Genomic DNA, 25,480 nt, shown 5'->3' with positions numbered 1-25,480 from the left:
GCCCAGATGGACAGTTGCAGCGTTCAGTATCCAGGTCTCATCATTGTCCTAACCTCCAGACCACAGATTTATTAACCTAATGTAGTTCCTTTTAATGATATTATCTATTAACCCACAGACCAAAGGTTTTTTAGCATCTTATCCTCTGCAGATATTATTCATTAACCCACACACCATGAATTTATTAACTTCCTATCCTTCCAGAGATTTATTTATTAACCCCCCCCCCCCCCACCTCAGATTTACACACCTCATATCTACCAGGCAGGGGCCTAACAAGTAACCGTGGGGTCCCATATCAAAACTATACCATGACCATTATCCACTAAAGAACAGGGGAGATGCACACAGTGATGTCACAGTAAGGGTCAATGTAGAACATGATGTCACCATACAAGAATAAGATATACAGTGATGTCACAGTACAGGGATGGTGCACACAGTGATGTCACAGTAAGGGACAATGCAGAAAATAATGTCACCATACAGGAATAAGATAAACAGTGATGTCACAGTAGGGGACAATGTAGAAAATAATGTCACCATACAGGAATAAGATATACAGTGTTGTCACAGTACAGGGATAGTGCACACAGTGATGTCACAGTACAGGGATAATAAACACAGTGATGTCACAGTACAAGGATAATAAACACAGTGATGTCACAGTACAGGGATAGTGCACACAGTGATGTCACAGTACAGGGATAATAAACACAGTGATGTCACAGTACAGAGATAATAAACACAGTGATGTCACAGTACAGGGGTAATAAATACAGTGATGTCACAGTACAGGTATAATAAATACAGTGATGTCACAGTACAGGGATAATAAACACAGTGATGTCACAGTACAGGATAATAAACACAGTGATGTCACAGTACAGGGATAATAAACACAGTGATGTCACAGTACAGGATAATAAACACAGTGATGTCACAATACAGGGATAATAAACACAGTGATGTCACAGTACAGGTATCACAGTACAGGTATAATAAATACAGTGATGTCACAGTACAGGGATAATAAACACAGTGATGTCACAGTACAGGGATAATAAACACAGTGATGTCACAGGACAGGGATAATAAACACAGTGATGTCACAGTACAGGATAATAAACACAGTGATGTCACAGTACAGGGATAATAAACACAGTGATGTCACAGTACAGGATAATAAACACAGTGATGTCACAGTACAGGGATAATAAACACAGTGATGTCACAATACAGGGATGATAAACACAACGATGTCACAGTACAGGATAATAAACACAGTAATGTCACAGTACAGGGATAATAAACACAGTGATGTCACAGTACAGAGATAATAAACACAGTGATGTCACAGTACAGGATAATAAACACAGTGATGTCACAGTACAGGGATAATAAACACAGTGATGTCACAGTACAGGATAATAAACACAGTGATGTCACAATACAGGGATAATAAACACAGTGATGTCACAGTACAGGGGTAATAAATACAGTGATGTCACAGTACAGGTATAATAAATACAGTGATGTCACAGTACAGGGATAATAAACACAGTGATGTCACAGTACAGGGATAATAAACACAGTGATGTCACAGGACAGGGATAATAAACACAGTGATGTCACAGTACAGGGTAATAAACACAGTGATGTCACAGTACAGGGATAATAAACACAGTGATGTCACAGTACAGGATAATAAACACAAAGATGTCACAGTACAGGGATAATAAACACAGTGATGTCACAGTACAGGGATAATAACCACAGTGATGTCACAGTACAGGGATAATAAACATAGTGATGTCACAGTACAGAGATAATAAACACAGTGATGTCACAGTACAGGGATAATAAACACTGATGTCACAGTACAGGGATAATAAACACAGTGATGTCACAGTACAGGGATAATAAACACAGTGATATCACAGTACAGGGATAATAAACACAGTGATGTCACAGTACAGGGATAATAACCACAGTGATGTCACAGTACAGGGATAATAAACACAGTGATGTCACAGTACAGGGATAATAAACACAGTGATGTCACAGTACAGGGATAATAAACACAGTGATGTCACAGTACAGGGATAATAAACACAGTGATGTCACAGTACAGGGATAATAAACACAGTGATGTCACAGTACAGGGATAATAAACACAGTGATGTCACAGTACAGGGATAATAAACACAGTGATGTCACAGTACAGGGATAATAAACACAGTGATGTCACAGTACCAGGGATAATAAACACAGTGATGTCACAGTACAGGGATAATAAACACAGTGATGTCACAGTACAGGATTAATAAACACAGTGATGTCACAGTACAGGATAATAACACAGTGATGTCACAGTACAGGGATAATAAACACAGTGATGATCACAGTACAGGATAATAAACACAGTGATGTCACAGTACAGGGATAATAAACACAGTGATGTCACAGTACAGGGATAATAAACACAGTGATTGTCACAGTACAGGATAATAAACACAGTGATGTCACAGTACAGGATAATAAACACAGTGATGTCACAGTACAGGGATAATAAACACAGTGATGTCACAGTACAGGGATAAATAAACACAGTGATGTCACAGTACAGGATAATAAACACAGTGATGTCACAGTACAGGGATAATAAACACAGTGATGTCTCAGTACAGGATTATAAACACAGTGATGTCACAGTACAGGATAATAAACACAGTGATGTCACAGTACAGGGATAATAAACACAGTGATGTCACAGTACAGGGATAATAAACACAGTGATGTCACAGTACAGGGATAATAAACACAGTGATGTCACAGTACAGGATAATAAACACAGTGATGTCACAGTACAGGATAATAAACACAGTGATGTCACAGTACAGGGATAATAACACAGTGATGTCACAGTACAGGGATAATAAACACAGTGATGTCACAGTACAGGGATAATAAACACAGTGATGTCACAGTACAGGGATAATAAACACAGTGATGTCACAGTACAGGGATAATAAACACAGTGATGTCACAGTACAGGGATAATAAACACAGTGATGTCACAGTACAGGATAATAAACACAGTGATGTCACAGTACAGGGATAATAAACACAGTGATGTCACAGTACAGAGATAATAAACACAGTGATGTCACAGTACAGGAGATAATAAACACAGTGATGTCACAGTACAGGATAATAAACACAGTGATGTCACAGTACAGGGATAATAAACACAGTGATGTCACAGTACAGGGATAATAAACACAGTGATGTCACAGTACAGGGATAATAAACACAGTGATGTCACAGTACAGGGATAATAAACACAGTGATGTCACAGTACAGGGATAATAAACACAGTGATGTCACAGTACAGGATATAAACCAGTGATGTCACAGTACAGGATAATAAACACAGTGATGTCACAGTACAGGATAATAACACAGTGATGTCACAGTACAGGATAATAAACACAGTGATGTCACAGTACAGGGATAATAAACACAGTGATGTCACAGTACAGGGATAATAAACACAGTGATGTCACAGTACAGGGATAATAAACACAGTGATGTCACAGTACAGGGATAATAAACACAGTGATGTCACAGTACAGGGATAATAAACACAGTGATGTCACAGTACAGAGATAATAAACACAGTGATGTCACAGTACAGGATAATAAACACAGTGATGTCACAGTACAGGGATAATAAACACAGTGATGTCACAGTACAGGGATAATAACACAGTGATGTCACAGTACAGGGATAATAAACACAGTGATGTCACAGTACAGGGATAATAAACACAGTGATGTCACAGTACAGGGATAATAAACACAGTGATGTCACAGTACAGGGATAATAAACACAGTGATGTCACAGTACAGGGATAATAAACACAGTGATGTCACAGTACAGGGATAATAAACACAGTGATGTCACAGTACAGGATAATAAACACAGTGATGTCACAGTACAGGGATAATAAACACAGTGATGTCACAGTACAGGATAATAAACACAGTGATGTCACAGTACAGGGATAATAAACACAGTGATGTCACAGTACAGAGATAATAAACACAGTGATGTCACAGTACAGAGATAATAAACACAGTGATGTCACAGTACAGGGATAATAAACACAGTGATATGATGTCACAGTACAGAGATAATAAACACAGTGATGTCACAGTACAGGGATAATGTACACAGTGATGTCACAGTACAGGGATAATAAACACAGTGATGTCACAGTACAGGGATAATAAACACAGTGATGTCACAGTACAGGGATAATAACCACAGTGATGTCACAGTACAGGGATAATGTACACAGTGATGTCACAGTACAGGGATAATAAACACAGTGATGTCACAGTACAGGGATAATAACCACAGTGATGTCACAGTACAGGGATAATAAACATAGTGATGTCACAGTACAGAGATAATAAACACAGTGATGTCACAGTACAGGGATAATAAACACAGTGATGTCACAGTACAGGATAATAAATACAGTGATGTCACAGTACAGGGATAATAAACACAGTGATGTCACAGTACACGGATAATAAACACAGTGATGTCACAGTACAGAGATAATAAACACAGTGATGTCACAGTACAGGGATAATAAACACAGTGATGTCACAGTACAGAGATAATAAACACAGTGATGTCACAGTACAGGGATAATAAACACAGTGATGTCACAGTACAGGGATAATAAACATAGTGATGTCACAGTACAGAGATAATAAACACAGTGATGTCACAGTACAGGGATAATAAACACAGTGATGTCACAGTACAGGGATAATAAACACAGTGATGTCACAGTACAGAGTACAGAGATAGTGCACACAGTAATCTCACAATATTGGCAAAATACACACAGTGATGTCACAGTACAGAGTACAGAGATAGTGCACACAGTAATCTCACAATATTGGCAAAATACACACAGTGATGACACAATACAGAGATGTTCTACAAACAGTGATGTCACGGTACAGGGATTTGAACAGGAATAACCTATTTTCTCAATTCTTTTCACTGCAGAATTAAAAAACATAAAATGATGTCACATATAGGTTTCATGCAGGAATGAAATAATGATGTCACAACACAGGAATAATGCAAACAGTGACGTCATAGAGAATGTCGCAGGGATAATGCACACAGCTGGGGTAACCACAAGGCTCCACAGTAAAACTTATAATGGGGCTGCATTAAATTTTTCATGCCATCGTACATACACTTCATTACTAACTGCACCATCTGTTTGAATTAACATGGGCCCCCTTAGCTGTTGGGCCCCATAGCAGTTGCTATGCTAGCCACCCTAGTGGTTAACCCCATGGTACCAGAAATATTATTTATAAAATCCATTGACGATATATTCGTTGACCTCTTATCCTCCAGGGATATTATTTATTATTCCATAGATCATAGATTTATTAACCTCTTATGCTCCAGGAATATTATTTATTATTCCATAGATCATAGATTTATTAACCTCTTATGTTCCAGGGATATTATTCCATAAATCATCGATTTATTAACTTCTCATGCTCCAGGGATATTATTTATTATTCCATAGATCATAGATTTATAAACCTCTTATGTTTCAGGGATATTATTTATTATTTCATAGATTTACTAACCTTTTATCCACCAGGGATATTGTTTATTACGCCATACATCATAGAATTATTAACCTCTTATCCTCTATGGATAGTATTATTCCATATAGATTTATTAACCTCTTATCCACCAGGGATATTATTCATTATTCCATATAGATCTATTAACCTCTTATCATCCAGGGATATTATTTATTATTCCATATATCATAGATCTATTAACCTCTTATCATCCAGGGATACTATTTATTATTCCATATATTTATTAACCTTTTCTCCTCCAGGGATATTAGTTTATTATTCCATATATTTATTAACCTCTCATCTTCCAGGGATATTACCGTATTTATTAATTCATAGATTTATTATTCTATACATTTATTAACCTCTTTTTCTTCAGGGATATTATTTATTATTCCGTATATCTAATAACCTCTTCTCCATGGTTATTATTTATTATTCCATACATCATAGATTTATTGACCTCTTATCCTCCAGATAGATCATAAGAATGAATAACTTCTTATCCTCCAGCATATATTCACTAATCTCCTTCACTAGGGATATTAAACCTTAAACCACCAGGGATATTTTTATTTCCGTCTAGACCACCAATCGGTGATCACCAGCAGTGGTGACTAGATTTGATATCTATATTAACACTTTCAAGCTATATGCAGAGAATGTCAATTGATTGCTTGATAAAACGAGCCTTAAAAGTCAGCATATCTTCTAAATTACTTGAAGGATAAGAATAATCTGAAAGTAAAAGTGTTCCTGTTTGTTATGGACCAGATCCAAATGTTTTATGTTTTTGTATGACTCACCGCAATATATCTTGGCAAACCCGTTTTCTCTTTGCTCTCAAGAGAGATTATCATCTTAGCACTGGTTATGCTAATTTGGTGCGGCATGGGAAAACTTTCTGCAAGTTCACACTTTATCAAAAAATCCCAGAGATCTGACTTGTGGAGGCCAGATATAGCTGGATCTCGATTCTCAAAAATTGTCTTGTCTGTTTATCCCCTATATTTACCTACACCAGGTACTAGAATATACAACTTGAAATTGCTAGAGTATATAATTGTTAGCCCAGAAGTATACAGTAAATATAAAAAGTCTACACACCCCTGTTAAAATGTCAGGTTTCTGTGATGTAAAAAAATGAGACAAAGATAAATCATTTCAGAACTTTTTCCACCTTTAATGTGACCTATAAAATGTACCACACAATTGAAAAACAAACTGAAATCTTTTAGGTGGAGGGAAGAAAAAATATAAAAATAAAATAATAGGGTTGCATAAGTGTGCACACCCTCAAACTAATACTTTGTTGAAGCACTTTTTTATTTTGTTACAGCACACAGTCTTTTTGGGTAGGAGTCTATCAGCATGGCACATTTTAACTTGGCAAGACTCCAAATCTGTCAGATTGCGAGGGCATCTCCTGTGCACAGCCCTCTTCAGATCACCCCATAGATTTTCAGGTTTCAGGTCTGGACTCTGGCTGGGCCATTCCAAAACTTTAATCCTCTTCATGTTCAGCTTTCTAGCAGAAGCCTGAAGGTTTTGTGCCAATATTGACTGGTATTTGGAACTGTTCATAATTCCCTCTAGCTTAACTAAGGCCCCAGTTCCAGCTGAAGAAAAACAGCCCCTTGGCATGATGCTGCCACCACCATGCTTCACTGTGGGTATGTGTTCTTTTGGTGATGTGCAGTGTTGTTTTTTTATGGCCAAAAAGTTCAACCTTGGTTTCATCAGACCATAACACCTTTTCCCACATGCTTTTGGGAGACTTCAGATGTGTTTTGCAAAATGTAGCCTGGCTTGGATGTTTTTCTTCGTAAGAAAAGGCTTTTGTCTTGCCACTCTACCCCATAGCCCAGACATATGAAGAATACGGGAGATTGTTGTCACATGTTCCACACAGCCAGTACTTGCCAGATATTCCTGCAGCTCCTTTAAAGTTGCTGTAGGCCTCTTGGTAGCCTTCCAGACCAGTTTTCTTCTCGTCTTTTCATCAATTTTGGAGGGACGTCCAGTTCTTGGTATTGTCACTGTTGTGCTATATTTTATGGAAATTCTTTTGTACCCTTCTCCTGACTGATAGCGTTTAACAATGAGATCCCTCTGATGCTGGAAGCTCTCTGTGGACCATGGGTTTTGTTGTGGGATGCGACCAACTAGAGCAGCTGAACTTTATTTGGGGTTAGTCAGAGGCACTTTAAGGCCTTGCAGACGAGCGTGTCCGGATTAGGTCAGGATGCATCCCGGGTGCATTGCGGCAAACCCACGCGAGTAGGTACGCAATTGCAGTCAGTTTTGACTGCGATTGCGTTCCGTTTTTCAGTTTTTATCGCGCGGGTGCAATGCGCTTTGCACGTGCGTGATAAAAAACTGAATGTGGTACCCAGACCCGAACTTCTTCACTGAAGTTCAGGTTTGGGTTAGGTGGTGTGTAGATGTAATTATTTTCCCTTATAACATAGTTATAAGAGAAAATAATAGCATTCTTTAATACAGAATGCTTAGTAGAAGGTCAATTGAGGGTTAAAAAATAAAATAAAAAATTAACTCACCTCCTCCAATTGATCGCGTAGCTGCCGGTCTCCTGTTCTTTCTTCAGGACCTTTCAAAAGACCTGTGGTGACATCATTGAGCTCATCACATGGTCCAATCACATGGTGATTGGACCATGTGATGTGACATCACCACAGGTCCTTTAGCCAGCAGCTAATGATTAAAGAAGTAAGAAGAGATCGGCAACTACGCGATCAAGAGGAGGAGATGAGTTAATTTTTTTTTTTTTTTAATCCTCAATTGACCTTCTGCTAAGCATTCTGTATTAAAGAATGCGATTATTTTCCCTTATAACCATGTTATTATATAAAACAGTGAATAGACTGTCATCTTAGCAACCATGCGTGAAAATCGCACCGCATCCGCACTTGCTTGCGAATGCTTGCGATTTTTGCGCAGCCCCATTCACTTCTATGGGGCCTGCGTTGCGTGGAAAACGCACAATATAGAGCATGCTGCGATTTTCACGCAACGCACAAGTGATGCTTGAAAATCACCTCTCATGTGCACAGCCCCAAAGAAATGAATGGGTCTGGATTCAGTGGGGGTGCAATACGTTCAACTCACGCATTGCACCCTCGCGGAAAACTCGCCCATGTGAAAGGGGCCTAAATGATGGCAGGTGTATGCTTACTCCTATTTAACAGGATTTTGAATGTGATTGCTTAATTCTGAACACAGCTACATCTCCAGTTATAAGAGGGTGTGCACACTTATGCAACCACATTATTGTAGTTTTTCTTCCCTCCACCTAAAAGATTTTAGTTTGTTTTTCAATTGAGTGGTACAGTTTATAGGTTACATTAAAGGTGTAAAAAGTTCTGAAATGATTTATCTTTGTCTCATTTTTTAACTGCACAGAAACCTGACATTTTAACAGGGGTGTGTAGACTTTTTATATCCACTGTATATAATTACTTGAGAAATGTAGTTAAAGGCTATGTACACCTTTGGGGGCAATTTTCTTTTATTATTGTATTGTACTCATTTTGAGCTAAAAATAATTTTTTTAATTGGTCTTTATTAAAAATATGGCATACTTTTTTTCTGTACAGAGCTGATATGCTCTAGTAGCAGTCTGTAGATTTTCTGTCTTTTCTGTCATTTTGGGAGCTGACGGGCTCCTTATCTCTGCTCTCTGACATTATAAAAACTTATTATAGCTCAGTTTTTATCTTACTGATTAGAATGTGGCTTAAATAAGTGTTTATGACCTCTCAGTTGTTTAGACATAAGGTTTATTAGATGACCAGCACAAAATGGTAGTGAAAGTACCAGTCACACAGCTAGAAAACCAGTTAACCCTTTGTGACAGAACAGCTAAATAGTTTTAATAAAGGCCAATTGAAAAAAAAAAATTTTAGCCAAAAATTAGTAACATACAATCATTAAAGGGATTCTGTCACCAGGTTTCACCCCCTCCAGATAAAAATATGGTTATGTTCAGGGAGCTTTAACCATTCCTAATGTGGTCTTATAAATGTAATCTGTAGGCTCATTTTGCTAAAAATACGCTATTACTAACCTGTCATTCATAAAAAATAAGGTGCCCAAGGGCATGTAAATGGCTCCAAGCTGCCGCCCGCACCTGCTGCCGTTCGTGCCCAGCGCCGCCTCATAATCTTCTGTGACGCCAGAGGACACAGGCAGCTCTGTAAAAAGTAGCACCAAGCACCACACTACACTACATCCCTGATCACCCCCTGTCATTGATCACCCCCTGTCATTGATCACCCCCCTGTAAGGCTCCATTCAGATGTCCGTATGTGTTTTACGGATCCACGCATCCATGGATCAGATCCGCAAAACACATACGGATGTCTGAATGGAGCCTTACAGGGGGGTGATCAATGACAGGGGGGTGATCACCCCATATAGACTCCCTGATCACCCCCTGTCATTGATCACCCACCTGTAAGGCTCCATTCAGACATTTTTTGGGCACAAGTTAGCGTAAATTGTATTATTTATACTGCCCTGGCCTTTTAGAGGCCCTAAAGCGTGAGAAGAAGTCTAGGATCCAAATGTCTAAAAATGCCCTCCTAAAAGGAATTTGGGCCCCTTTGCGCATCTAGGCTGCAAATAAGTGTCACACATGTGGTATCGCCGTACTCAGGAGAAGTTGGGCAATGTGCTTTGGGGTGTCATTTTACATATACCCATTTGTATAAAAAAATGGGAAAAGTTGTCTTTTGCCGAGATATTTCTCTCACCCAGCATGGGTATATGTAAAATGACACCCCAAAACACATTCCCCAACTTCTTCTGAGTATGGCGATACCACATGTGTGACACTTTTTTGCAGCCAAGGTGGGAAAAGGGGCACACATTCCAAAGAGCACCTTTCGGATTTCACAGGGCATTTTTTACAGATTTTGATTTCAAACTACTTTGCACGCATTTGGGCCCCTAAAATGCCAGGGCAGTATAACTACCCCACAAATGACCCCATTTTTGAAAGAAGACACCCCAAGGTATTCCGTGAGGGGCATGGCGAGTTCCTAGAATTTTTTATTTTTTGTCACAAGTTAGCAGAAAAAGGCTGATTTTTTCTTTTTTCTTACAAAGTCTCATATTCCACTAACTTGTGACAAAAAATAAAAACTTCCATGAACTCACTATGCCCATCACAAAATACCTTGGGGCATCTTCTTTCCAAAATGGGGTCACTTGTGGAGTAGTTATACTGCCCTGGCAATTTAGGGGCCCAAATGCGTGCAAAGTAGTTTGAAATCAAAATCTGTAAAAAATGGCCGGTGAAATCCGAAAGGTGCTCTTTGGAATGTGTGCCCCTTTGCCCACCTAGGCTGCAAAAAAGTGTCACACATGTGGTATCGCCGTACTCAGGAGAAGTTGGGGAATGTGTTTTGGGGTGTCATTTTACATATACCCATGCTAAGTGAGAGAAATATCTCGGCAAAAGACAACTTTTCACATTTTTTTATGCAAAGTTGGCATTTGACCAAGATATTTATCTCACCCAGCATGGGTATATGTAAAATGACACCCCAAAACACATTCCCCAACTTCTCCTGAGTACGACGATACCAGATGTGTGACACTTTTTTGCAGCCTAGGTGGGCAAAGGGGCACACATTCCAAAGAGCACCTTTCGGATTTCACCGGCCAATTTTTACAGATTTTGATTTCAAACTACTTTGCACGCATTTGGGCCCCTAAAATGCCAGGGCAGTATAACTACCCCACAAGTGACCCCATTTTGGAAAGAAGACACCCCAAGGTATTTCATGATGGGCATAGTGAGTTCATGGAAGTTTTTATTTTTTGTCACAAGTTGGTGGAATATGAGACTTTGTAAAGGAAAAAAAAAAATCATAATTTTCCGCTAACTTGTGACAAAAAATAAAAAGTTCTATCAACTCACTTTTTGGGCAGATTTCCATTTTAATAAATGTTTTTCTGCTAATAAAGCAAGAGTTAACAGCCAAACAAAACTCAATATTTATTACACTGATTCTGTAGTTTACAGAAGCACCCCATATGTGGTTGTAAACTGCTGTACGGCCACATAGCAGGGCGCAGAAGTAAAGGAACGCCATATGGTTTTTAGAAGGCAGATTTCACTGGGATCATTTTAAGCTGCCATGTCACATTTGAAGACCCCCCCTGATGCACCCCTAGAGTAGAAACTCCCAAAACGTGACCCCATTTTAGAAAATACACATCTCAGGGTATTCAAAACTGATTTTACAAACTTTGTTAAACCTTTAGGTGATCCGCAAGAATTAATGAAAAATGGAGATTAAATTTCAGAATTTAACTTTTTGGCAGATGTTCCATTTTAATCAATTTTTTCCAGCAAAAAAGCAAGGATTAACAGCCAAACACAACTCAATATTCATTACCCTGATTCTGTAGTTCACAGAAACACCCCATTTGTGGTCGTAAACTGCTGAAACCACACGGCAGGGCGCAGAAGGAAAGGAGCGCCATATGGTTTTTGGAAGGCAGATTTCACTGGAATAATTTTAGGCTGCCATGTCACATTTGAAGACCCCCTGATGCACCCCTAGAGTAGAAACCCCCAAAAAAGACCCCATTTTGGAAGCTAAAGGATAAGGTGGCAGTTTTGTTGGTACTATTTTAGGGTACATATGATTTTTGGTTGCACTATATTACACTTTTTGTGAGGCAAAGTAACAAAAAATAGCTGTTTTGGCACCATTTTTATTTTTTTGTTATTTACAATTTTCATCTAACAGGTGAGATCATATGGTATTTTTATAGAGCAGGTTGTTACGGGCGCGACAATACCAAATATGACTTTTTTTGGTTGTTTGTTTCATTTTTACATAATAAAGCATTTTTTTACCCTAACTGCACAATGTCACGGCTGTAAATGAGCAACAAGAGTGTACACAGAGAATAACAACTGACGGACCCACTCTAGGGAGGAATAAGGGTGACCCCTGCCAGACCCTAAAAGCTCACCCTACGCTGCTATGCGCATGTCCGGATCCGAATGGTAGATCGAGACATGCCCGCGTACCTAAGGCTGAAGACCACTGAAACCCCTACAATAGTGGAAGGGGCACGGCCACCGGTGCCCTGCTCAGTATATGGACGGAACCGGGGTCAGCAAAGAACAGATAAACACAATGTCTGTACACTTAACTGAGGTGCTGCAGCCGCAGTGCAAACAGATCCGAAGTCAGCAGACGATATCTGAAGTACTCGCATCAGCAGGACACAGATCCAGTGAAGAGAAGTAACACAGGTGAAGACACTCAAGCGAGAGATACAGCTCAAAATGAAGAGTATAATCCGCACCTCTACAAAGGAGGAGGGGTGATTTAAAGGCAGCGAAATCAAACACAGGAGGAACAGCTGGGAGGAAGGAAACCAAAAGTAAAGACCTCATCACAGAGGCGGAGAAACAGGGAAGAGAACTCCTCCTAGCTCTAGTAATGACATCATCACAGGGGTGTGGAAACAGAGCTATGAGAACGTCTCAAAGCTCTGGTAGTGACAGTACCCCCCCCCTCTACGGGTGGACTCCGGACACCCAGGACCCACCTTCTCAGGATGAGCCCTATGAAATGCCCTGACGAGGCGAGTGGCTTTAATGTCCGACACCGGAACCCACATCCTCTCCTCAGGACCATAACCCCTCCAATGAACGAGGTACTGAAGAGAACCGCGGACAATGCGAGAGTCCACAATTCTGGAAACCTCAAACTCCAGATTGCCATCAACCAAAATTGGAGGAGGAGGCAAAGAGGAGGGTACCGTGGGCTGGACATATGGTTTTAAAAGAGCCCTGTGAAATACATTATGTATCTTCCAAACCCGTGGAAGATCAAGACGGAAGGCAACAGGATTGACGACTGACAAGATTTTATAAGGGCCAATGAACTTGGGACCCAATTTCCAGAAGGGAACCTTCAGTTTAATATTTTTTGTAGACAACCATACTAGATCACCCTACGCTGCTATGCGCATGTCCGGATCCGAATGGTAGATCGTGACATGCCCGCGTACCTAAGGCTGAAGACCACTGAAACCCCTACAATAGTGGAAGGGGCACGGCCACCGGTGCCCTGCTCAGTATATGGACGGAACCGGGGTCGCCTCGGATCCAGTCAGCAAAGAACAGATAAACACAATGTCTGTACACTTAACTGAGGTGCTGCAGCCGCAGTGCAAACAGATCCGAAGTCAGCAGACGATATCTGAAGTACTTGCATCAGCAGGACACAGATCCAGTGAAGAGAAGTAACACAGGTGAAGACACTCAAGCGAGAGATACAGCTCAAAATGAAGAGTATAATCCGCACCTCTACAAAGGAGGAGGGGTGATTTAAAGGCAGCGAAATCAAACACAGGAGGAACAGCTGGGAGGAAGGAAACCAAAAGTAAAGACCTCATCACAGGGGCGGAGAAACAGGGAAGAGAACTCCTCCTAGCTCTAGTAGTGACATCATCACAGGGGTGTGGAAACAGAGCTATGAGAACGTCTCAAAGCTCTGGTAGTGACACACGCGAGGAGAGGAAGGACTGCAGGACGAGAATGCTCATCCTGGGTAACTAACTACTGGCCCTTTAGGACGAGCATTCTCGTCCTGAGTCCTTAACGTGTTAAAGGGGTTCTCCAGGCTTTTACAATTGATGACCTATCCTCAGGATAGGTCATGAATATCAGATCGGCGTGGATCCGACATCTGGCACCCATGCCGATTAGCACGTGCCTGTCACAACCAGACAGCTGAGAAGCTCTGACAGAGGCCTTTCAGAACCTCCCCCTTGAGTTTCTGTGTTGTGGTATTCAGCTCCTCCTCTCGTTAGTCTCTCTCAGCTGTCATGTGTTGGACTAATTGCTTCCCTTTAAATTCTTCCCCAGAAGGCTTTTCTGGGCGGCTTATATTTTTTCCTGGAGTATGTGTGCATGCCCATCTGGTTCTCCTCTCCTCTACAAAGTTAAGTGTTAAACTGTTATCTGTTATTTTCTGTTTGCTGGATCCCAGGTGACCCTGACTCCCTCCGTGTCTGGTGTAGGGAGCCGGTGGTCGTGTCCCCTCACTATTGTAGGGTGCTCAGGGGTTATATAGTCAAGGTACGTGGATATGCATACCTCCACCATTCGGATCTATGCATAGGCTGAGCAGCCAGGGAAAGTGCCAGGTCTTCTACAGGGGTCTCCCTTTCGTTCCTTAGCTTTTGGATCCAGCGAGTCATTTATGCATGTTGTTTTGCCTTGTTACCTGTACACATTCCGTGACATTATAAGCCGCCAAAACCGTCTTAAGCATGGATCCGGTTTCACTTTTGGCTGAACGCTTCCAGGGTCTTTCATTGGAGGTAGCTGACCTCCGTAAGACTTTTTCTCAGCTTCAAGTGACCGGTTCAGCTTGCGTTCATGGAGCTTGTTCTGAGCCTAAGATCTCGCTCCCGGATACGTTCTCCGGGGGTAGTGAGAATTTTGTGCGTTTTAGAGAGGCTTGCAAACTCCATTTTCGCCTTCTTCCCCTTTCCTCTGGAGATGAGGAACGGAGGGTGGGGATCATTATATCGCTGCTCAGAGGTAACGCTCAGTCCTGGGCCTTTTCGCTGCCGGAGGGGGCACGGCCTCTCCGTTCAGTGGATGAATTCTTTTTAGCCCTGGGTCAGATATATGATGATCCGGATCGTATTGCTCTGGCGGAGTCTAGACTACGTCTCTTATGCCAGGGTAAACAATCCGCAGAAATATACTGCTCAGAATTTCGGAGATGGGCAGCTGATACTGGTTGGAATGATGCTGCACTCCGAAGTCAATTTTGCCATGGTCTTTCAGAGGGATTGAAAGATGCATTTGCCTTTCATGAAAGGCCTATTTCTTTGGACTCTGCTATGTCTCAGGCCGTTCGTATTGACAGGCGTCTTAGAGAGAGAGGAGAGATCTCTCCTTCCTGTCATACTCGGTCCCAGGACTGTGCAGCGGTCCCATTCTGTGCGCAGGGGTCTCAGTCGCTGTCAGCCCCTTCTGAGCAGGAGCCCATGCAGCTGGGGTTGATTGCTTCTGACAATAGAAGATTCAGCCCGCATGGGACGGTTTGTTTTTGTTGTGGAGGTATTAATCATTTGGCAAATATTTGTCCCTCTAGGAGATTCAGGCAGTTCTCTGGGTATAATAAAGAAACAAAGAGGAAAAAATCTTTGAAAAATGTTCCGTCTGTTACTATTGGCAGGGTTGAGGCGGAAATTGAAGGTTTTCCGTTTGCTTGTAGTTCCCGTTTTGTCCTGCCGGCTAGGGTGGCGCTAGAGAGCAAGAACATTTTTTGTGAGATTTTTGTGGATAGTGGAGCAGCGGTCAATCTCATTGATAATCAATTTGCGATAACTCATGGTTTCCAGGTGTGCGCTTTGAGAAAGGATATTCCGGTTTTTGCTATCGATTCCGCTCCACTTTCTCAGAAATCATTAAAGGGCATAGTTCACAATATCCGTTTAATTGTGAGTGATGCTCATGTTGAGGATGTGTCATGTTTCGTCCTTAGCGGTTTGCCCACCCCTCTGGTGTTGGGGCTGCCCTGGCTCACTAAGCATAACCCCACCATTGATTGGCAAGCGAAGCAAATAAATGGTTGGAGTGACTTTTGCAGAGAGAATTGCCTCACGACATCTGTTTCTGAGGTTGCTACTAAGACTATACCATCTTTTCTCTCTGAATTTTCGGATGTCTTCTCTGAGAGTGGAGTTCAGGATTTGCCCCCGCACAGGGAGTACAATTGCCCTATTAATCTCATCCCAGACGCCAAGCTGCATAAATCTCGTTTATACAATCTTTCCCAACCTGAGAGGATCGCTATGCGTGCTTATATCTCTGAGAGTCTGAGAAAGGGACACATACGACCCTCGAAGTCACCTGTTGCCGCTGGTTTTTTCTTTGTTAAGAAAAAAGATGGTTCTTTAAGACCTTGTCTGGATTTCAGGGAGCTGAACAATATCACAATTCGTGACCCTTATCCGCTTCCTCTGATCCCGGACCTATTTAACCAGGTTGTTGGGGCTAAAGTCTTTTCCAAATTAGATTTAAGAGGGGCATACAACCTGGTCAGGGTCAGAGAAGGGGACGAATGGAAGACGGCCTTCAATACCCCTGAGGGCCATTTTGAAAACTTGGTTATGCCTTTTGGTTTGATGAATGCCCCAGCCGTTTTTCAGCATTTCGTGAACAGCATTTTTTATCATTTGATGGGAAAATTTGTATTGGTGTATTTGGATGACATTTTGATTTTTTCTCCCGATTTCAAAACTCATAAGGAACATTTACGTCAGGTCTTGCTCATTCTGCGGGAGAATAAATTATATGCGAAACTGGAAAAATGTGTGTTTGCGGTTCCAGAAATTCAATTTCTGGGGTTTCTTCTCTCCGCTTCTGGTTTTCGCATGGACCCCGAGAAGGTCCGCGCTGTGCTTGAGTGGGAGCTTCCTGAGAATCAAAAGGCGCTGATGCGTTTTTCTGGGCTTTGCCAATTATTACAGGAAGTTCATTTTGAATTATTCTTCTATTGTTAAACCACTCACTGATATGACCAGAAAGGGGGTAGATTTTTCTTCTTGGTCAGTAGAGGCGCGTAAGGCTTTTTCTGATATCAAGGAGAGTTTTGCTTCCGCTCCCATCTTGGTGCAATCTGATGTTTCGTTACCCTTCATAGTTGAGGTTGATGCTTCTGAGGTGGGTGTGGGGGCGGTCTTGTCTCAGGGTTCCTCTCCTGCCAATTGGCGACCGTGTGCCTTTTTCTCAAGAAAACTCTCCTCCGCAGAGAGAAATTACGATGTGGGAGATAGGGAATTGTTGGCCATCAAGTTGGCTTTTGAGGAATGGCGCCATTGGCTAGAGGGAGCCAGACACCCTATTACCGTATTTACTGACCATAAAAATCTGGCCTACTTGGAGTCAGCCAAGCGTCTGAACCCGAGACAGGCCAGATGGTCGTTGTTCTTTTCTAGGTTTAGTTTTGTTGTCACGTTCCGCCCTGGAGTTAAGAATGTGAAGGCAGATGCCCTGTCACGTTGTTTTCCGGGAGGCGGGAATTTTGAAGACCCGGGTCCCATTTTGGCTGAAGGTGTGGTGGTCTCTGCTCTTTTTCCTGAATTGGAGGCAGAGGTGCAGGCAGCCCAGTCAGAGGCTCCTGATCTTTGTCCTCCTGGGAGGTTGTTTGTGCCTCTCGCTTTAAGACACAAGATTTTTAAAGAACACCACGATACGGTCCTTGCTGGGCACCCGGGGGTAAGAGCCACACTGGATCTCATCGCTCGGAGCTTCGAGGCGCTGGCGCTTCGTAAGTCGGTTGAGGGTTTTGTGGCAGCCTGCGAGACTTGCGCTCGTGCCAAAGTCCCTCATTCACGGCCATCAGGTCCTCTCCTTCCCTTACCCATTCCTTCCCGTCCTTGGACACATCTGTCCATGGACTTCATAACGGACCTGCCTCGTTCCTCGGGGAAGACTGTGATTCTGGTGGTGGTGGACCGTTTTAGCAAAATGGTGCATTTCATCCCTTTTCCTGGTTTGCCCAATGCTAAGACGCTGGCGCAGGCATTTGTTGATCACATTGTCAAATTGCACGGTATTCCTTCAGACATAGTCTCTGATAGGGGCACGCAGTTTGTTTCCAGATTCTGGAAGGCTTTCTGTTCTCGCTTGGGGGTTTGGTTGTCATTCTCTTCTGCTTTCCACCCGCAGTCGAATGGCCAGACAGAGCGCGTCAATCAGAATCTGGAGACATATCTGCGTTGTTTTGTGGCGGAGAATCAAGAGGATTGGTGTTCTTTTTTGTCCCTTGCTGAGTTTGCTTTAAATAACCGTCGTCAGGAGTCCTCTGATAAGTCACCATTTTTTGGTGCATATGGGTTTCATCCACAGTTTGGGACTTTCTCGGGAGAGGGGTCTTCTGGTTTACCTGATGAGGACAGATTCTCCTCGTCTTTGTCATCTATTTGGCAAAAGATTCAAGATAATCTAAAGAGCATGAGTGAGAGATATAAGCGTGTGGCTGATAAGAGACGTGTGCTTGGTCCGGACCTGAATGTTGGTGATCTGGTGTGGTTGTCTACCAAGAATATCAAATTGAAGGTTCCCTCCTGGAAGTTGGGTCCTAGGTTTATTGGGCCTTACAAAATCCTGTCTGTCATCAATCCTGTTGCATACCGTCTTGATCTTCCTCAGACTTGGAAGATCCATAATGTTTTTCATAAGTCCTTATTGAAACCTTATGTTCAACCCATTGTACCCTCGCCTTTGCCTCCTCCTCCGATTATGGTTGATGGGAATCTTGAATTTCAGGTCTCTGGGATTGTGGATTCTCGTCTTGTCCGCGGTTCTCTTCAGTACCTTGTTCACTGGGAGGGGTATGGTCCTGAGGAGAGGATGTGGGTCCCAGTGACGGACATTAAAGCCTCTCGTCTCATCAGGGCTTTCCATAGGTCCCATCCTGAGAAGGTGGGTTCTGAGTGTCCGGAGTCCACTCGTAGAGGGAGGGGTACTGTCACAACCAGACAGCTGAGAAGCTCTGACAGAGGCCTTTCAGAACCTCCCCCTTGAGTTTCTGTGTTGTGGTATTCAGCTCCTCCTCTCGTTAGTCTCTCTCAGCTGTCATGTGTTGGACTAATTGCTTCCCTTTAAATTCTTCCCAAGAAGGCTTTTCTGGGCGGCTTATATTTCTTCCTGGAGTATGTGTGCATGCCCATCTGGTTCTCCTCTCCTCTACAAAGTTAAGTGTTAAACTGTTATCTGTTATTTTCTGTTTGCTAGATCCCAGGTGACCCTGACTCCCTCCGTGTCTGGTGTAGGGAGCCGGTGGTCGTGTCCCCTCACTATTGTAGGGTGCTCAGGGGTTATATAGTCAAGGTACGTGGATATGCATACCTCCACCATTCAGATCTATGCATAGGCTGAGCAGCCAGGGAAAGTGCCAGGTCTTCTACAGGGGTCTCCCTTTCGTTCCTTAGCTTTTGGATCCAGCGAGTCATTTATGCATGTTGTTTTGCCTTGTTACCTGTACACATTCCGTGACAGTGCCATCTCACTTCTCTCTTCCTGCCCGCTGCTGTCCCATAAACATACAGCAGTACACAGGAAGACAGACGTACAGCTGATCGGTGGGGGTGCTGGGTGTCAGACCTTGACCGATCTGATATTCATGACCTAACCTGAGGATAGGTCAATAATTGTAAAAGCCTGGAGAACCCTTTTAATAAGATTACAGTGTAGCTGCCGATAGGTATCTAATAAATTGGGAAAATGGGCCCAATGATTATATAACACTGTATTCTATGCTCCTTTATCTTAGCCCCGTATTATGGGTAGTCATCTGTTAGATGGAGCCTCCTAGATGATGGAGATCCTGGAACCATGGACAGGTGGATGTACTTTGCTGGATGAGGAGAGCACAGTACAGCAGCTTGTCAGATGAAAGCATGTTGTTAGGAGGATGTGTATGGCATTGTTCTTTACCTGGGTTAATTTTTTTCATTTTTATTAATATTAATAAAAGTTACGTTTTATGGGGTAGTTTTTGTTTGCTCTGGGTCCAGCGTACATCAATGGCTTACCTGGGCTTCCAGAATGTAAAAGGTCATCAGGAACATGGCAGACACATATAGATGGAGACACAATTCAGTGTTGGCACAGTAACCTTGAATTATTTTGCTGTGTTTTTTATGCATGCCCAATATTTTGAGATCCAAGTTAAAGGTCCAGCTATGCATGATCTTAGAAGTAAGCGCCATTTGGTGAGGTTTGTTGGCATATTAGTGAGTTTTTGGATACCGTTCTAGAAACTTTTATGAGCGTGGTGGGAGCATTCATTCAGTCCTAGAGGAAGACAGCCACATGAAATTCCCCACATCTGTCTGGTCAGGACTGTAAGCAGATTGAAGGGATTCCTATGACACTGTAATGAGCAGTCAGTGTGGACCCACTGTATCAACTCACCAGTTTGGCTTTTAGTTATCTCTAAGGGCGTTATCCCGGCAGTCCCCTAGTTTTTACCCTTTAGCCCCTCTACAGGGATCTGGTTTTTGCTGCAGGGGAGGCACCAGGCTGCTACCTCTTAGTTCTAGTGTAGTTAGAGGCTGACCCACAGGGGTCAGGCAATATTCGTAGTAAGACGATAGGCCATAGTCTGGGCTGGTGTTGTTCAAAAGTATCAGAGAAACAAGTCTGAGGTCAGGGCAAATGGCAATGGGTCAATACAAAAAAAGGCAAAAGTGGGGCAGGTAGAGGAAAATGGGAGTCGGTTGTCAGGCACAAGTTCAGTGCACAGGCAGTCAAACAGAATAACACACCTTCACTGGTAAACTAGAGTCTAGGAACCTAAAGCTCAGGGGCTGTTGAAGAAAGTGGATGCACACGCTGGCCCTTTATGAGGGCAATACAGAGCATGTGTCCTATAAAATAGTCATGCAGACCTTAAACCAGTGCAAGCAGTCCACATCCTACAGAAGAAACTGTGAACACCGGTAGCCAGGACTGCTTTTGGGTGGAGGTGAGAGGCGAGCGGGCAGGGCGGAGGCGTCGTCTGGGTGAGTTCTGGGTGAGTTGCGTGGTACCTGTACCTGCATGGGAGAGTGTGTGTCAAGAAACTGGCCGACCTGCTGCATGTGCGCTTGGCAGCTGAGGTCATCTGTGTTGATAAGATGTTCATATGTGCTCGTACTGCTAAGAAAAGTTGTCTTTAGGAGCAACAGGGGTGTTGCCATTACACCTAGAGGCTCTGCTCTCTCTGCAACTGCCGCACCCTCTGCACTTTGATTGACAGGGCCAGGCATCATATCTGCCTGGCCCTGCAGAGAGAGCAGAGCCTCTAGGAGTAATGACAACGCCCCCGTTGCCGTTTCTCAGCAATATGGGCACATAAGAACATGGGACCAACACAGATGCCTTCAGCTGCCAAGTGCACATGTAACAGGTCAACCAGTTTCATAGGTACAAAACTGCTGACAGATGCCCTTTAATTTACACCCATAGGCAGAGGCCTCCTGAGTCAAATGATTAATGTGACCCTTGTTCTACAGAGATTTATTTTTTTCTGAGTCTTCGCTGAACTCAAAGCCTTCTTTAAATGTAAGATAAATGTATGAGTAATATGTTATTCATCTCAGGATCCCAGGTGTAAATACTCCCCCCGTGAGACATGATGGGAATTAGCCTTCTGGAGAAGAAGATGTGCTGATCCAACCATCGTACATTCTCTACTGCCAGCTCTCTCACAGGGTCACTTGCTGGTTATTACTAATTTATAGAACTAGATACCATGTAATTGAAATTTGGATCTATCATATAGGATGCCTACTCTGCCTCTATTTGTTGTGTCTGTGCTGAACCTCAGTGTCCCACTTATCAGATTCATCTCAAATGATTGCCTGAGGTTTCGAAGTAGAAAACACAAGATTTCCAGCCAAGTCTCAGCATCACTGCTTTCATGGGAATATGTACGCCCCGAGCCAGCCAGCCCTTTCATATAATTAGCCTATGGGTCCATTCACACGCCTGTATGTGTTTTGCGGATACGCAGATTGCGGATACGCAAAACGCCACACCGGCAATGTGCGTTTCGCATTTTGCGGATCGCACATCGCTGGCACTCTCATAGAAAGTGCCTTTTTTTGTCCGCAATTGTGGACAAGAATAGGACATGTTCTATTTTTTTGAGGAACGGAAGTGCGGATGCGGGCAGCACATTCCAGCACCATTGAAAATGAATGGGTCTGCACATGCGGACACATTTTGCAGATGTGTGAATGAACTCTATATATTCTCAAAGCTTACTTAAATGGACAATCGAGTTTACAAGAGGGCGATGTGCACCCGGCATAGTGCCTTCTGCTGCACTATAGGATTACGAGCCCTATCAAAGTCAGACTAGTCGGCACACTGGCAATTAAAGTGGCTGTCTCCCTTGTGCCTTGTATTAAAGGGTTTCTGTCACCTGAAAAATGGGTATTAAGCTGGCGGACATTAGCGATGTGCTAATGTCAGCTGAACATAACTATATTAGTGGCATCTCACTGCCTGCCACTGTTAAAAATTACTTTTATAATATGCTAATTAGCCTCTGGGTGCAGGAGGGGAGGGGTGTCCCAGGGCTATCCTTCAATGTGTGCTGCGCCCAGACTCTCCTTCACCATCACTGACTCTGTCTGTGGAAATCTCCAGCACAGCAAGACACACCCCACCCCCATCTTCAGCAGACTGGGTTCTTTAAAGGCCCAGCTCCACCAAAAACCTGGGCTGGCAGTGGGGAACAGGCACCCACCCTGCTCTTTACCTGTTCCCAGTAAGAACCGGCCCGGACACGCTGCGCCAGCAGCATTCGCTGCTGTAACCGCAATGATCCGTTTCTTACTCCACCGAGGCCAGGACCTCTGGTGGCACGTATCGTCCGTCCATTATTATCCCGGGGACTCTCCTATATATCCCCCCCTTTGTTCACCCCTGAGGGCTTGAACATACTGTTCAAGCCTAAGGGGTTGAACACATGCACAGCAGTGTACCGGGACAGGGCATCTGCGTTCCCCTGTAAGCGTCCGGCCCTGTGCTCAACAGTGAACTTAAAGTTCTGGAGGGACAAGAACCACCTGGTAACCCGAGCGCTCCCCTCCTTAGCCCGACTCATCCACTGGAGAGGGGAGTGGTCGGTCACCAGACGGAACCTTCTCCCTAAAAGGTAATATATGAGAGACTCGAGTGCCCACTTGATGGCGAGGCACTCTCTCTCCACGATGCTATACCGGGTTTCTGCTGGGGTAAGCTTCCCCGTTGAACTCCTGGGAAAGCACAGCCCCTAGTCCTACTCCCGAGGCATCTGTTTGAACTACAAATTCCCACTTGAAGTCGGGCGTCACCAGAACCGGGGACTCGCATAGAGCCGACTTCAAACGGGAGAACGCCTCCTCCTCCTGCTACCCCCAGCGAACTATCTCCGACTTTCTACCCTTCAAGAGTCCGGTTAACGGGGCTGCCAGTAGCCTTTCGTGAGATCTAGGATCGAAAAATACCTGGCTTTTCCCAGCCGCTCTATTAACTCGTCCACCCGAGGCATGGGATAGGCGTCAAATTTTGATACCTCATTTAATTTCCTAAAATCATTACAGAACTGTAATGAACCATCCGGTTTGGGAATAAGGACAATCGGGCTAGCCCACTCGCTCTTTGACTATTCTATGACCCCTAGACCTAGCATCGATCTTACCTCCTGCGAAATGGCCTATCGCCTCCGGTACTCGGTATGGTCTTAGGCGGACTTTCACCTGGGGCTCGGTGACAATGTCATGCTCGATCAAGGTGGTACATCCAGGAAGATCAGAGAATACGTCCCTATTCCGACTAACGAATTCTCTCACCTCTTGTGCCTGTTTGGTCGACAGTCCGTCCCCTATCGTCACCCCAGCGGCGTTCTCTGGAACCTTTGGTGACCCGCGGGTCACTCCCTGCCGTCCAGACAGAGGGCAGGCTGTTTCCAAACAAATTCTCTCTGTCTCTCCAAGGTTTTAGTAGATTTACATGATATACCTGTTTGGGCTTCCGCCGTCCTGGCTGGTATATCCTGTAATCAACTGGGCCCACTTTCTCCTTAACTTCATAGGGTCTTTACTCTCGACCGTGGGCACGAGTACAAGGGCCAGTTGTGCCGCTTCCATGTGCTCACGGACGATCGGCAACACGACCCCTATTCTGTCCTGAATTTTTCCTATGTGCTCTATTACACTTTTATGAGGCATAGGCTGTTGCTCCCATGCCTCCTTAGCGATATCCAGTAGTCCACGGGGATGTCGCCCATATAACTCGAAGGGCGAGAACCCCGTGGACGCCTGGGGCACTTCCCGTACCGCAAACAAAACATAGGGCAACAGTAAGTCCCAATCTCTACCGTCCTTAGCCACAACTCTTTTTAGCATGGACTTCAGGGTCTTATTAAACCGTTCGACTAACCCATCGGTTTGGGGATGGTAGACAGACGCGTGCAGGTGTTTAATATTTAATAGCTTACACAATTCCTTTCTTATTTTGGACATAAAGGGTGTCCCCTGGTCCGTCAGAATCTCCTTTGGTATCCCCACCCGGGTGAACATACTCATGAGCTCTTTAGCGATTACCTTGGCCGACGTATGGCGCAATGGGACTGCCTCTGGATACCGCGTGGCATAGTCTAACACTACCAGGATGTGTTGGTGACCTCGGGCTGATTTAATAATGGGGCCTACCAGATCCATGGCGATCCTTTCGAAGGGCACCTCTATAATAGGCATAGGTACCAGTGGACTGCGATACTGAGGTTGGGGGCTAGTCATCTGACACACTGACACACTGGACAGGACTGACAGAACCTCCGGACTTCCTCATATATCCCAGGCCAATAGAACAGTTGTAGAATTTGCCGGGACGCTGGGCAACGCCATTGATCACCGACACACCTTCTCTAGCCCGCAGCTGGGGCCCCTGCCTCGGGATCCTTGGGCTTGGGACCCGGACATTTTTCTTCCCCACAGGTAGGCAACCCGTTCCTCCACACAGTCCAGAACAGGGGAAAGTCCCTCCCTAATATTGCGGCATAAGGGAGCCGTCTCCCCAGGGTAACCTTAGTGGTGGGATACTCCCGGCGATCCCCATGTATACAGACAATGGTAAGCTATCCTTCAATGTGTGCTGCGCCCAGACTCTCCTTCACCATCACTGACTCTGTCTGTGGAACTCTCCAGCCCAGCAAGACACCCC

Source organism: Bufo gargarizans, chromosome 3, assembly GCF_014858855.1.
Source record: "Bufo gargarizans isolate SCDJY-AF-19 chromosome 3, ASM1485885v1, whole genome shotgun sequence".
Taxonomy (NCBI): Eukaryota; Metazoa; Chordata; class Amphibia; order Anura; family Bufonidae; genus Bufo; species Bufo gargarizans.
Note: the sequence above shows the minus strand (reverse complement) of the source record.